Source organism: Stegodyphus dumicola, chromosome 7 (genome assembly GCF_044657685.1).
Source record: "Stegodyphus dumicola isolate Sdum_Otavi_A_Nest chromosome 7, ASM4465768v1".
NCBI lineage: Eukaryota > Metazoa > Arthropoda > Arachnida > Araneae > Eresidae > Stegodyphus > Stegodyphus dumicola.
In genome coordinates, this window is record NC_140774.1 from 2,450,754 (window position 1) to 2,467,680 (window position 16,927).

Here is a 16,927-nt window from a genome sequence, read left to right on the forward strand (position 1 = left end):
TTTGAGGCAGGTCCATCCTGTGTGCCTTCTTTTCCTGATAGAGTTCGTCCCCTCTTGAAGAATTCTCCCTGTCTGATATTTCCCCACAGGCAGTACAGCATTTTGAAATTGAACCTTGGGAAAATGCACAAATCCACCTTCTTGACATTTTCCACAATTACGGAAAAACAACTACTAATGAGAGCATGTACAGACAAATTTTTGCTGAGCATAGGCAGACTTACAGGAGTTATGTTTCCATATATACGGATGGCTCTAAGTCAGCTTGCCATGTTGGCATGTCATTTAAAATTGGTGACCACATGGAAGGCTGACGTTTACACGACGCTTCCTCTGTCTTAACCTCCGAACTGACTGCCATATATTTTTTTTTTTTTTTGCGCTTTTGTACGTTTCAACGCTGCACCATCGAAAATTCATTGTATATACGGACTCCTACAGTGCATTGAAAGCTTTAGAATCCTTTTCTAGCACTGAGAATCCTATGATGGTGGATGTTCTCAAGTTGAATATTAAATTGACATGTCGTGGATTTGAACTTCTGTACTGCTGGGTCCCCGGACATACAGGAATAAAGGGCAATGAGGTGGCGGACATCGCAGCGAAATCTGCTGTTGAAATGTCTGGCCGCCTCATCCCTTTTAAAGATATCCGTTGCGTCATAAAAAAGAAGATCCGAAAGAAATGGCAGCAACTTTGGGACATTCAACTTCATAACAAATTGAGAAGGGTGAAGCCTAAAATAGAGCATTGGGATACTACTAGCAATCGCAGGGAGGAAGTTCTTTTGACTCGCCTTAGAATTGGTCACAGTAGAGTGACACATAACTACCTTCTGAAAGCTGAGAACGAGCCTGTTTGTGCAACTTGTAATGTTTGTCTTTCAGTTTATCACATTTTAATTGAATGTTCATATTTTAATAATCTTCGTGAGAAGTATTTTAATAGCTGCGACCTGCCTCTCGACCGTTTAATCGGAAGAGAGGTCAATAATAATTTGTTTCACTACCTCAAGGAAACAGGTTTCTATTATTTAATTTGATTTTTGTCCTGAGATTTTATGTTGGAATTTTAATTAATCAGATGTTTTAGGATTTTATATCTATACTGCATATCTCATTATTAAAGTCATAATCAGCATTTTCATCCCATCATTTAAATATCTTTTTACTTGCCTCGATTTTAAAAGTGTGCTGTTGTCTTTATATTTTTTCCCTCTAGTTTATATGTTAAAAAAGAATCCTGTGTTTGGCGCATATGGCCTATTGAGCTTTGCGCCATAAAACTACTACTACTACTACTACTACTACCACATTCTTTTAAAGTTTTGAATCTTTGTATAATATATCTTAAGAAATCAGAGTGCTGCTGCTCTTCAGACACACTGACATTTAGATTAGAACATGTTTCGTAGAGTAACAGTGTGAGGCATGATCAGATTTCCAGAATTTCGCATAAATTTATAAGCGTGGGCAGAAATTAAGAAATTGGGGAAATATCTTAAAAGTTGTTTTGGAAGGCACAGCAAATTCAGTTGCTCTTTTAAAAATATTGACGTTAATCTTTACATTATGGTAACTTGGCGTTTTTTTGGCGAAAATTTGGCGACCAACTCTCCTACAGCAACCCTCTATTTTTTTTTCCCGCCGCCATTTTGTCTTCACGAAGTAAAGACATGTTTCTTTTCTTTTTATCTATTGAACACTTCTTCCAACAATCTACTAGCCGAATTACACTTATGCTAGAAATTTTATCTAACAAAACTGCTTAATCATGACAAATATTCACTGCAAAATTGGGAAAAAGTGCACAATACCATACTCCTTACGCGTTTTTCAAAATAACACATACACATAAACCATGTACACGCCGACTTATTTTTACTTAAAAAAAATTCCAGAATTGCACAAAAATGGCATTGCGCACACTCTTCACTATATCCATGTACACTGCTTTTTTCTCATAAATTAGAAAAATTTCACGAAAGTACATGACAATTTTCTCAATCTTTAAACCCGGTAAAAAGAACATATATGAAATTACCTGATCGCGAAAAAGTATTTACCCTTTCCAAATATGAACGTTTCCACATATAAAATAAATAAAATATCCAAAAACTTTTACCTCTAAATCATCTATTACATTATACACGTCACCAATGAATTCATACCGCAACCATTACAAATACTTATTGTCAGATATTTAAATTATTTCCATGCACGTTTACTTCAACTAAAACGTATACTAAATTCCTACAAACATAAAATTCACAAAATAACTATAATTTAATTAAAATATAATAAAATTCAAAAACACTACTTAAAATATAAATGAGCACATACATTAAATTAATACATACATAAATACCCATTTCGAATTCACTTTAGTTACGGCCATGGGATCCAAAAATTCACGAACACTGTTTCACACAACACAGAATAAAGCCAAATACAAAATTTCCAGATTTTTTCCCGATTTCCCCCCTTTTCTGATTAAAGAACCGTAATTCGTCCATTAATATCACATGACATATCCCATGATCTCTCATTTCCCTCACACAAAATAATGCGTAATCGGAACTGAGTACTGCTCACATTATTACCAAAGTGCCAGGTAGTAACCTTTATCGCCTCCAAAATGTCGCCAAACTACCAGTTACCATATTGTAAAGATCAACCAATATTGAAACACATTTTCTATTATCTACAATGGGATCTAGTTTATCCATAAATATATTAATAAAATTAATTATATTTGCAATACTTTCTGGAGCTTCCTGCTTCTAGAAGTTAAATTGCATTTAAAATATTATTAATTTCACAAATACTTTTAACATGCATGGATAATTTACTATCAATTAACACTTTTAGTTCTGCAGATTGGTGAAATGCTGATAACTGCATACTATTATTGATTTAAATACTGCAGAAGGACTTACTTCAAAAATTTCAATAACAGTTGTATTTGATCTCATGACAACAGTGAATTTTTGATTAAAATTGTTGTAATTTAAACAATTTTTTATTCACTGAATGTTGTAAACACTGATTTTGAATCCTCAGATTTTTTTGACATAAAACTTTCGGAAATAGCCATTTGTAATTGTCGGTTTTCATGGATTGTTTGTCGATCTTTAACACTTTCTCTTATGAATACATCAGTGGATAAATATGATGGAGCGCCAGGAAGTTTTGTTGGAAGTGCATCTTTCCTTAGTCTTGGGATTTTTAGTGGAGCTGATAATGTTTCACCAGTTTCTTCAAGATACATATACGTCTACTTTTCAATATCACAAGGGCTAAAATGAAGTTCACACACCTGTAAAAAAAAATTAATTTTCACTTAAGAATCTGTTATACATAAACGTACAATTTACAAGATTGAAATTAGTTTAAAACCAATTCATAACTATATTTAAAATATATGAAACTGAACTTTCAGAATAATTTTCTTTTAATTTGGATGTTAATACTAATTCAATATCTGAATTTAACCTTATGCACAAATCGACCAAATACAATTACAGTTTTAAACCCAGAGAATCTAGTTTTTTCCCCCAAAGACAAATGTTTTTAACAAAGTTTGATAATGCATCGCAATTTCTCCTTTCGAAAGAAAAAAGAACCTCACCAAACTGAGAATCGAAGTACATTTATGACACAACTTGCGATGTTTGCATAGACAAAAATAAAATAAAATACGTAATTTCTCTGATAAGTTAAAAATTTTGTTATATTTGATTATTTTATATCGTGCTTTGACTACATATTATGATTTATACATCATGTAATACAACCAATAATACGATATCCCTTTAGAAAAACCTTAAATAAGGTTTTTAAAATATACAAGAAAATCGTGTACTATAAGAAATTTAAGCAAATGTGACAAAAGTAGTTATTACAGCAGCATATAATTTTACAAAATAATATCGTTATTAACATTTGTAATAAAAAATATAAATTAACTTACCTTAGAATTTTTGGTTGGCTCGAAATTGTCTCGTTTTATTGAATAAATCCATTTCTTCTTCAATTCAGGATCTCCTGAGAAGGAAAATACGTGGACACGAGGTCCACCATTATAGTTTTCTTTACATAGGGGTACACAAAATTTAAATACCATAGTGAAATAATATAACTGCTTTAAAACATAATAATACTATAACAATAAACTCGGATACCGCAAGCAATAGACAGAAACTTTATTACGATCGAAAACGCCGTGAAGCAGACTTTAGAGTAGGTGAAAAAGTGTTAAGGTGGAAATTTTCTTTATCAAGTGCTCCAGATAATTTCACTGCAAAATTGGCTCCGAAGTTTGAAGGCCCCTATGTAATACAGGAAATCAAGGGAGTCGTATTGTACCTTGAGAACGAGTGAGGGGAAACCTGTAAAGCAAGTCCCGACTAGGTGAAAAAAAATATTAATCAAAATAATTTCGAAATCCTTAAAAGTTTCTTGCAGGACTCAAGCGCAAAAGAAGTGGAAATTCCAGAATTAACACCGCCCGCTCGACGTAAAGAATCTTTGGTTAACAGGAAAAGACCAGTTACAACTTCCCACAGTAGAAAATCTGCGTCGAGGAAACCACTTCCAGGGCCATAGTCAGGAGCAAACAAGACCGCCGTTCACGAGAAGATAAGTTAAAATCTTCTATAAATTTTTCTTTTGTTCTGAAATGTTATGTGTAAATACGAAGTTCTATGTGTTGGCGGAAGGCAATTTGTCTCCGTTGAGACTTAGTTTTGTTTACTGTAGTTAGCTAAGGCGAAAGCATTATTTTCTTTAAGTGTAAAATCTAACAGCAAGCAGTTCCTGTTGGTCGAAAGACTGGTTCTGTTATGTTAAGCCAAAATTTGGCCAAAAGTAAAATAACTTCGTATTCTTGTATTAATGGAAAATTTAGTTTCAGTGCCTCCAGCTTGGCGAAGAAAGCGTGAAGTAAAATTTTATTTTCTCTTATTCATCTTATTGTAAATTGTAAAAATCATATGTATTAGAATTTTGTAAATATAGGCAAATACTTGAAAGTTATGTAAAAGTAGAATTTAGTCTAGAAGCATAAAATTTTAGATGCTAAAAGTAAATGCTCAAAAGAAACGAGTTAAAACCTAATGTTAAACAGTAGATAAAATCATGCTTTAGAGCGAAAGCCTGCATGTCAAAAGATGAATTAGGGGGAAATTTAAAATGAATGTGTTTTTTTAGGGTTCTCCACCCACACTTGAATTTAAGAATGCTAAACATAGCTCATCGAGTTTCAGTATGTTGGATTAGGGTGTGTTATATTTGGTCGTTTGAAATTTAACAAATCATTGTGGTTAGGGGAAGTGTTGAAATACAAAAACACGAAGATTCCCGTTGGACACCACACATGGTGGAGCACCAGGGTAAAGTAAAATTCATGTTTGAATATTTGAATGAATGCGAATGTAAGCAGCTAAATAAGGAAAAGAAAAGGAAACGAAAACATTATCTAGTGTTAAGATAAATCATAATGTATTTGGAATATACTGATACTTATTCCTTCCAGATGGTGGAAGGAAGAGAAAAAGATTAATTGATGAAGACCAAACAGCAGAGAGTATCCTGTAAGAAGATATTGTATTCTAATCGTCTACAAAAACGATTGTATATATATATATATTTTTTTGTAGGCAAAAGTTTGTTTTATGTAAACGGAGCTTCTTGAGTCTTAGGTTAGAATATGGAAACTTTTTAACAGGTCGTTTCTAGGACCTGCTTCCAAGTTTACCAAATTCTGGCAGCGGCAAATGTAGGATTTATATTTATTTTAACTAACATTTATTTTAAGTTTAAGCTATCTTTTCTGTCAAGCCTTTACTTTCCCTTAGAATTGCCAATGCTAGAGTATGTAAATTGTAGTAGAATGCGCAGTATATTCAAATTTAGCAGAAGTAAGTTGAGTTTTAATATAGAAGGAAAACGAGATTGTATGTGTGCTTCTTGAATCGCGAACGTGAAGGTTGCTAGGTAGAAATTTAAGAACCGCGCTTTTCGGTCTGTGTGCCTATCTCGGCAGTTTTTGATGAATCCTTCAACTGCTTAATTAGTAAGCTCGCTAAATCTCAGCTGCATTTTAAAACGCGGTTAGGTTAGTTAAGATTTCAGAGTCTCGTGGATAGTGATCTAGCTATTTATTCATCCAGTCATTATTTTTTCAGTTTTACATTCTATTTCTCTTAAACCGCCGGGTCGGCTAGTTTGTGAGCGTCAAGTGGACGCAGCTGCTATTTTTAAAGTGGAATAAAAAAGACTTTAAACCCTTCTTACGTGTTTGTGTAAATCTATATTTCGTAGCAGTCACTATCACAGTTGCTGACAAGTTGGGGGCCACACGTTACTACACGGTTACTAAATACAAAGGTTTCTCATTTTCTATGTTTTTTATTGTGGGCTTTTCTAAAGTTAATTCTTGTATTTTATCTAAGGCATTTTGGCATCTCTCGTTCCACACGAATGGTATATTCTTTCTTGTTAAATTTACTATTGGCTTGAGAATTTCTGCATAATTAAAAATTAAGTGTCGAAAATAATTTACTATGCCTCTGAATGTTTGAACCTTTTTCACATTTCTTGGCCTAGGAGATTTGGCTACTTTCTGAATATTCTCCTCTGAAGGAGCAAAACCATTCTTATTAACCGAAAAACCTAAATACGTAATCTCTTGTTTACATAACTGCAATTTGGCTGGGTCTAACGTTAAATTAATTTTTTTTAACTTGTCAAACACCTTTTGTAAAATAATTACTAGTTCATATATACTGTTAGCTGCAACAATTATGTCATCTAGAAAATATTGTAAATTTCGACCCTGCAATTCACCTAAACATTTTGATATTAGAGTATGGAAATAAGCAGATGAATTTTTTGCACCAAAAGGTAACCGAGTTGGTTGAAAATTGCCAAGTTCCGTGCAAAAGGCTAATTTTTCTTTATGTTTCTGATCTAATTTTATTTGAAAAAATGCTGACTTAAGATCTAGCACACAATAATAACTTTTACCTGCTATGTTATGCAAAATATCTGAAATCTTAGGTAGACATATTTGGTACGATTCAGTTATGCAATTTAGCAATCTATAATCTACTGCCATTCTAAATTTTAATTTACTAGGATCAGTATTAGGTGGTGATTTCTTTTTGACAAAAATTACTGGAAAACTAACTCGATGTCGATGGCTCTATAAGACCTGCTTCTAACAATTTGGCTATCTCCTCTTGTGCATATTTCTTAGCAATGCGAGGAATAGTATATGGTCTACTTTGAATCGGAAGAGTGGTGTAAGATTTTGAAAACACAGCTGAATTTTCCATGAGCATTTCAATCATCTTATTTTTTTTGTTCTGCTTCTAAATGACTTAACTCAAAATCATCTGGGCTTAATTCCTCCTTTCTTAAATTTTTTAATTTCTTTTAAAGTTATATGGTTAATCTGCAAATTTTGTTGCTCTCTAGGTTTTTCAAATTGTTTTTCTTCGACTTTATATACCTTAACAATCTTTTCACCCTTTCTTAAAATAATTGTGGAATTGGAAGTGTTTTCAATTATGGTGAACATATATTGCCTGTCACTTATCTCATGAATTGAGTCAGTCATACCTATCTTGCCCACTTTTCGACTGTCTGGTGAGAACATTATTTGCTTTTCTTTCTGCATATTAATTGGAATGCTTAACTTTACTATCTCTGCTGTATTTGGCGAAATTCTGGTATTTAATACTACTCTTAGAATACCCGATTCCTCTGGTCTACCACTCTTGTTTACCTTTTTTGCATTAATGTTAGTACAATTTTTTTTTTGTCTAGGAGATCAAAATATGCGTTATCAATGATTAACTGACTTTTATTTGCATCTATAAGTATCTTATTGTTTTGAATGAAATCATACCCTAAAATCATTTGATAATTTGTGTTCCAATTATGTTGTGTAACAAAAAATTGGTTGGCAAGCCATTTATTTCCTAAACGAAATTTTAATTTTACAGCAGATAAATATGGGATAGTAGCATTATTTAGCATATGTATTCTTACAGATCTGCTTAAGTAATGAATCTGTATAATTTTTTATTACTTGCAAGGTGTCTGGCTGTATCAAGCTTAAATTTGCACCTGTATTGAGCAATGCTTCTACCACAAAGTCGCCAAATTTGATTTCTATTATTGGTAATTCTGTGATATTATTAGTCTGGCACGAAGCTACCAATATTTGTTCACTACTTTCTTTAATTTTGTTTCGGAATCTTTCATGTTTATTTGGCCTATATGAGTTCGTTATTTTCTTAATTTTGTCTTGTTTCCCCCAAATTCTTTTATGGGCACTTGAGTAATACTTTGTGTATCTTCTGTATTGTGGCCTATTTCTACTACTGTTCTGTAGTCTATTATCTCGAGTGAAAGCATACTGACTATTATATTTATTCCTTCTATTAATAAAGTTACGCCTATAGAAATTTTCCCTGTGGTTGTTTCTAGTCTGTGTATAATATTGAAAATTCTTGTTTGAAGGAAGATAAGGACACTGTAGTCCAATGATTCTGTTGGCAAAATATGACAAGACTCTATTATTACTACTTTGTGTAGCATTATTTTCTAGTCTAGTTACATTGTTTACACTACCATTAGGTAAAATTTCATTAAATTTTTTTGACAAATCCTCAATGGCTCTGTTATTTTGCATTTATTGCACAATTAATGTATTTAATTCAGGTGAAAAATCATGTGTCTGTGAGCTATTACCAGAATCCTCCAATGCTTTTCTATGTTCTTTGCCTGTTTAACAGCAGTAGCAAAATCAACATGTCCTAGTTTTTTTAACCTCCAGTCTTAAATCTGGTCTGAGAGCTTCTATGAATTTGGAAAGCATTGCCAAAAACCATGGTGGAATCGCGACTGTCATGAAGCACTGAAAAAACAGAAAAAGGCATGGGGTATTTTTCGTAGATATCCTACTCTGCGAAACCTCATAGCATTTAAAAGAGCCAAAGCAAATGCACGAAAAGTAAGGAGGCAGAGCCAAAAGAATTCTTGGATTTCATATGTGTCGTCAATAACATCCTCCACGCCTAGTAAGCGAGTTTGGGAAAGAGTTCGAAAAGCATGCGGCATATATAAAGACCACTCACTTTCCTTTTTGGAAAAAGATGGCCGAGTCATTAGCTCCTTAGAAGAAATTGCGAATACTATTGGTGAGACATTTGCTGCCGTTTCTTCCAGCAGAAACTATTCACCTGCACTTCTCTCTATGAAGCAGCACTCAGAAATAAATCCCATCGCATTTAACTCTTCCAAATCTGAGCCTTACAATAGAGACTTTACTATGCTTGAATTAAGAAGAGCTCTATTGGAGACACATAGGTCTTGTCCGGGTCTGGATGGCGTATATTATGAAATGCTAAAGCATCTGTCCTATGAGTCACTGACTGCCCTCGTAACACTTTACAATTGAGTGTGGAAAGAGCGTACTTTTCCCATTGCACGGAGGAGAGTTGTTGTAATTCCCTTTGTTAAGCCAGGGAAAGACCCGAAGAATCCCTCGAACTATCGGCCAATTGCCCTTACCAGTTGTGTTTGCAAACTGTTTGTAAAGATGGTAAACAGCCGCCTAGTCTACTTCTTGGAAAAGAATAATATTATATCTCCTTACCAGAGCGGTTTTCGAAAGGGGAGAACGACCGTAGATAATATGCTTCTTTTAGAGACATCTATTCGAAAAGCCTTTGTCAGAAGAAGTCACCTTGTCTCAATATTCTCCGACATTGAGATAGCTTATGATAAGGCATGCAGATATGGTATACTCCGGGATCTTCACGAGAGTGGCTTGCGCGGCAACCTACCAATTTTCTTACAGAATTTCTTGAACGCTAGAACTGTTCAAGTAAGGATTGGCTCTGTTTTTTCAGCCAGGCTCTGTTTTTGAACAGGAAGATGGTGTGCCTCAAGGCTGTGTGCTTAGTGTAACGCTGTTCAGTTTAAAAATAAATTCTGTATTAAAAGAACTTCCTCCCACCGTCTTGGGATCACTATATGTAGATGATTTACAAATTAGCTGTCGAGGGGCAGACATGAGATACATAGAGAGTCAAATGCAGATGGCTCTGAATAAGATCCAAAAATGGTCAAACAAACAGGCTTTTATTTTTTTCCAAACAAAAAACTGTGTGCGTGCACTTTTGTAGGAAGCGAGGTTTCCATCCTGAACCTGAGTTATATCCGAATGGTACAATTATTCCAGTTGCGCCCGAAGTAAAATTTTTAGGAGTTACGTTCGACCAGAAATCTGAATGGTACAATTATTCGAGTTGCGCCCGAAGTAAAATTTTTAGGAGTGACGTTCGACCAGAAATTGACTTTCTTTCCTAATGTTTTAAACCAGAGAAAGAAGTGTTTGAAAACACTAAATATTTTATGTTAAGTGTTTGCGAACAACTCCTGGGGTGCAGAACGTTCCTCTATGCTTCGCATTTACAGAGCCCTTGTTCGCTCTAGACTGGACTATGGCTCAGTTGTTTATAGATCCGCTCGGTCATCAGTTTTGTTAAAACTAGATCCTGTTCACCATCAAGCTCTGCGGATTTGTTCAGGAGCTTTCAGGACTTCTCCTGTCCAGAGCCTGTATGTTGACTCTAATGGACCATCGCTTTATCTGAGGCCTGAGCAATTGTCCCTTTTGCAATATTTTAATATTCTATTACAACCTGAACCTCCCAATAAGCTGTGCTTACTTGATGATGTCTGTAACGCGTTATTTGAAACACGTCCAGCCTGTGTTCCTACATTTCTTTTAAGAGTTTGCCATGTCATTGAGGAACTTTCCCTCTCTGATATGCACCCCCAAGCAGTACAGAATTTTGAAATCCCACCTTGGGAAAATTCAGGGATTCAGCTTCTTGATGTTTTTAAGTATCATGTGAAGGCAAGCACTAACGAGATAATTTACAGAGAACTCTTCACTGAGCACAGGGACAAATATAGCAGTTACCTTCCAGTTTATACAGATGGATCCAAGTCAAAAGATCATGTCGGGATGGCATTTGTAATTGAAAACCACATGGAGGGCAGACGCTTGCACCATGCTTTCTCTGTCTTAACATCCGAACTAACTGCGATATATTATAGTCTTTTGTACATCTCAAGGCTCTGCTGCAAAAAGTTTATAGTTTATACAGATTTGTATAGTGCTCTTAAATCATTAGAAACGTTTCCTAATACTCAAAATCCAGCAATAGTGGATATTCTCAAATTACATATAAACTTAATGAATCGTGGATATGAAATCCTGTACTGCTGTGTTCCCGGGCATGTGGGAATAAGGTGTGTGTATTTAATTATGGCAAAGCACACTAGGGCTATCTGCCTAAGGGGAGGGATGCCTTTCGTGGAGGACTTTCTAAGGGAAACTGGCTCGTATACACGTTACACATGGGGAAAACCACGAAAATGCCCATGCAGCCAGCTATGTGGGAATAAAAGGAAATGAGCTGGCAGATATCACAGCAAAATGTGCTGTTGAACGGTCCAGTCGTCTCATCGCATTTTCAGACATCTGTTGTGAAACAGAAGATCCAAAAAAAAAAAAAAAAAAAAAAAAAGGGCAGCAACTTTGGGATGTTCAGCTTCAAAAAAAAAAAATAAGACATGTAAAACCTAGAATTGAGCACTGGGAATTAACCAAAAATCGTAAGGAGGAAGTTCTTTTGACTCGCTTCAGAATTGGTCACACTAGAGTGACACATAACTACCTTTTAGAAGCTGAAAATAAGCCTGTTTGTTCAAATTGTAGTGTTTGTCTATCTGTCCGTCATATTTTAATTGAGTGTCCATATTTTAATAATCTTCGTCAGAAACATTTTAAATGCTGTGACTTACCTCTTGACCGTTTAATCGGAAGAGAGGCTAATTGTAATTTATTTTATTATTTAAAAGAAACTGGATTTTACTACGTAATGTAATGTATTTTGAAGATTGTGTCTTGGATTTTATTATGTGCTTTTACCTTGTTTTTGTATGACTTCATCCTCTGGATTTGGTTTATTTGTCCACTTGTTTTTATTTATTGTATTTTAATTCCGTCATTTGTAATCATCCCATCCTGTGTTTGGCGCGTCATAACCATCTTTGGTTTTGCGCCAAAAACCTCACTCGCTCACCCCCAAATGCAGGATCGTCCTATATAAATTATAAAGGATTCCACAGGATTGTTGTAATGGCTGCATCTGATAGATTTTTGTATGTGGACATTAGAAATTTTGGGCGAATTAATGATGGCGGAGTTTTTGCCAATTCTTTATTAGGTCGAATGTTACAAAACTCAAAATTTTTAGCTGAGCCAGCATTGCTTCCTGAAAGTAACAAGGTTTTGCCATTTGTTTTTATTGCAGATGAAGCATTTCCTTTAAAAACAAATATGTTGCAGCCATTCCCAGGGAAACTCCTTCCTCATAAAAAAAGAATATTCATTTATCGTCTGGCAAGGGCAAGGAGGTGCATCGAAAATGCATTTGGAATTTTGACGGCTCGATGGAGAGTACTTCGAAACACTCTCTACGTTCAGCCAGACAAAGCAGATAGAATTGTGTTTGCTTGCGTAATTTTCTCATGAGGAATGAAATGGGTAAGACTGTCCATTTGGATATGCAGATTCTATGTTTGAAGATGGATCTGTTCAAGAAGGCATGTGGAGGCAAGACTAGGGCCATTTACAATCAGTTGGTCGATAAGGTGCCAATAACGCTACCAAATGTGCGGCTGCCATTCGAGAAAGATTCATGCATTATTTTAATGAAGAAGGAGCTGTTCCCTGTCAAAACAAATTTATTTAGTTTTTTGCTTTCTTTTTGTATGTAAATTGTGTGTTATTTAAGCGAATTTCATATGTTTATTGCATATTAGTAATATTCTAGAATAAAAAATAAAAAGACATTTTCTCTTCGCAAGTAATATATTATGTAGAAAAAAAAAAAAAAAAAAAAAAAAAAAAAAACCAATGAGCATGGAAGAGTTGAAGCTATTTTATTTATTTTCCCAACTCATGCAATAAGCTCAGAAAACCCATTTGGGCTGCTTTCTTATTTTGCCTCTTTGCTCAAGCCTTTAAAATCCGGTAGCATACTCAGTAGGAAATTTCTGTCGGGATCATCATCGTCTTTTTCCGTCAATACAGAGGTAGTACTTCTCATGAAATCCAGAATTTCATTCTGTTGCATCTTTTTTCCTCTTTTTAGTGCAGAGATTGGATGCTGAATCGTCATATTTTAATGCAGATGTTTTGGAGCCTGGCTAAAATCGACCCTATCTGTCATTGCCTCTGTCCTGTCCGTCATTTATTGACAGACTTTCTAAATCGGTGACACCCCTTTCGTCATCAGAAGAAACAGCGGCACTCAAGTCGAATTCTGAGTCATGTATAGAACTACTGAGGCTTGGCTCCATATTTTCTTCCATCTCCTCATTCCAAGTATCATTAGTGATTGTTCTGCAAAAAAAAAAGTATGTTTCATTTTACAAATTTTTTTACTTTTTTAAAAGGGAAACAATTCTGAAAGCTTTTAATTTGTATGGTAGTTAGAAGCAAAAACATTTTCATGTCATTGATAGAAAACACAATGGCACTCTTTGATATGGTATTAGCAACAAGTAAAATTAATTTAAAATAATTTCTGGGTATATCTAACATTCTGTTAAGTGTATAGTCCAGAGGTGGGGAACCTTTTTACCACTAGAGGCCACATTTAAATTCGGCAGCAATAAGAGAGGCCGCATAAGCTGATTGACCTAAGAAAGTGACTTTTGTGAAACTATTATAGTTTTTCTATAGATTTAACAATTTATTGCATTATATAGAAAAAATAAAATATAATACTACAAAATTTTAAATATAATATACATGTAAAATAATATAAAAATATTATAAAAAATACAATAAAAAATATTTTTTTATTCACTAAGTTAGTGACTTATTTGGCTTTGTTTTTTTGTTTGACAGTAATTGTATATTTGGATCAAGCTTCGTAACACACAGCTTTAATTGATCCTCTAAATGTGCATCTGTCATTTGCGTTCTTAAATTTGTTTTTATTTTTGACATGAGAGAAAATGTTGTCTCGCAACAGTAGGTACTTCCGAAGCAGGAAAGTAAACGGCGAGCATGTTCTCGAAGGCATGGATATTCAACAGCATTTTTCCAGATTTCTATGGGATCCTTTTTAGCGTTAAAAAGGGATTTGATGATACTATCTTCCCCTAATTCAATTAACTCCATTTGTAGTTCTGCAGGAGCCTCGGATATATCTATTAAATGTGGTTCAAATGCCAGTTTCATAGCAGGAGTGTGCTCGTCAAAATTAGAAAATCTATTAGTATAGTCTTCTATTAAACAATCCAAGACACCTACATATTCATCGAATATTTTATTTTCACACTTCTGCTCATTTAACATTTTAGCTAGCTCCGGGAAATGTTGTGCAGATATTTCTGATCGACAAAGCAATGTCTTGAAAAATGATAATTTTTTCTAAACGCTTGGATCTTTTGCCACATTTCATAAATATACTTCGTTTCACCTTGCAAGCAAATATTTAAATTGTTTTGTTTTGTCATCATATCAGACAAAAATGCAAGGTTTCTGAGAAATACTTCATCTGATAGATCACATTGTTTTCCTTGTTCTTTATAAAAGTTTAAAATTGGTCGTCGTAAAGACAAAACTTTTATCAAAACCTGACCTGTTGATAGCCAGCGAACCTTGCAGTAGTATGGCAGGTCAACACTATACGTTTCCTCATCTAAAGAGAGCATTTGCCGAAATTCACGATGACGCATTCTATTTACGCGAATATAGTTGACAATGGCAATGGTTCTATCCAGAGTGTCTTGCAAAATGGTAGATTTTGCGCAAAGATTTTGCTGATGCAAAATGCAGTGAAATGATATCAATTTTTTTCAAGTTTAAGTTTTCCTTTTTTAACAAAGCAATGAATCCTTCTTTTTTGCCTCTCATGGAAGGTGCGCCATCGGTGCAGACACTGACTAAATTACTGACATTCAATTATAATTCATTACATACTTCTTTGAAGTTTTCGAAAACATCGGCTCCGCGAGTTCTCCCAGTTAGTGTACCCAACGCAAGTAGTTCTTCGTAACATTGAAAATCTTTAGTTATAGCACGAATAAAATATAAAACTTGTGCCGAATCTGTTTTATCAGTGCTTTCATCTAAAGCAATTGAAAAATAAACATCTTCATTTTGTATAATTGCATGAAGTTGCTCTGTTACATTTTGCGCTAATTCGTGCTGTCGATCTGTTACAGTTCTTCTTGAAAGAGGTAATTGTTTGTATTTGTCGACATTTCTTGGATCTAACATACTCACTGCTTCAACAATACATTCTTTAATTATTTCAATGTCACTAAATGGTTTGTCCCTTTTTCCAAGTATATGTGCTATTTTATACGTAACCAGCAACTGCAGCGGAATTTTGATTTACAAAGGCACTAAAAGATGCCTGCTGATGGTGCTTCTCATTTTTCAACTTTTGAAGTGCAGCTTTTCGTGATTCACCTTCTAAAGCGAAATATTTATGTTCTTTATGAGTCAAATAGTGTTTATTTGCATTCGCTTTTTTAAAGTATTTAAAACTGTATTGCACAACAAACACATCATTTTATCTTTCTCATCAGTAAAGAAAAAATCTAACTCCTATTCTACATTAAATGTTCTGTTTTCATCACCTAATTTTCTTCTCTTACTATTTGACATGATGCATAAAAAAACGAATATCAAATAATATCTTTAACAAACTGTGTACTTTCTAGGAATACAATAAAACCGTGTACCTGTTATAAGCACGCACTGTTAACTACAGTTCGCTGAAGATCGCAACAGGGAAGCGTTGAGAGATGCGAGTCAGAGAAGCCAAAGCAAGGTGTGACACTCAAATGGGAGATCTGAAACCGAGTTTTGTTTACTTCTTAGACAAGGTAGTTGGCGCTGCTAGCTGTGGGCCAGAGCCTCGCTCATGCGTGTTAGAGTCCGTTTCAGACTAGTATTCTGACGTCATGTTACAATATGACTGTCTTTGGCGGGATTCTTCGCGCAACTGTCATGGCGTTGATGTACAATAGGTGTTTGAAACGAACTCTACCATTTTGTAGCCCTCAGGGGGCTCACTTTTGTGAGTACGGGTGTGGCAATCCCGAGCTACCCTAGCCCTTCAGGGAATCATCTTCTTGATGAGACGGGTGTCACGATCCTGGAGCCCCAGTGATCTATCCTCTTTTCCGTCTCCTCTCCTCTTGGCTGAAACTTTTCCCTTCCCTTCTCCCTTGTGGTTTCTCTCTACGGAGTTTGGGGCTCGTCACGAGAGACTGGAACAGATCTTGTTTCTAGTTTTCGAGTGGCGAGAAAACTGCCCACGTGTTTGCCGTGCGTGGAGACCCGTGTCGCTGGAAAGGAGGGTCCTGGTAGTTGAGGGGCGAGGTACTGTCCCCAACACACTACTTTGGCCTCTGCTTCAGCTAAATGGGAGGCACCTTAGTCGTCCTCACGGGTGTCAATCGGCTGGTCACTAGTCCTTGTGTCAGTGGCTTGGGGTCAAGCTCTCGGGAGTACCTGCTTTCGGGAAAGCCGACTGTGGGGCTTCAGTTTGCGTATAGGTCCGGCTAGCCCTAACACAGGAATCTGTGTTCCCTTGTTGGGCTCCGTGGTGGGCGGGGCCGTCGGACCCAAATCTTTTCTTATTTCAATATGGCTAATTCTCAAATTTTTCTGATCAAAGACTTCGAAGTCACTCCAGTCTCTCAACCTAGTTCTGAAACGTCTACTACTAAACCAGTCACTCAACCTAGCTCTGAACCACCTACTAATAAACCAATCATTCATTCTAGTTCTGAAACGTCTACTACTA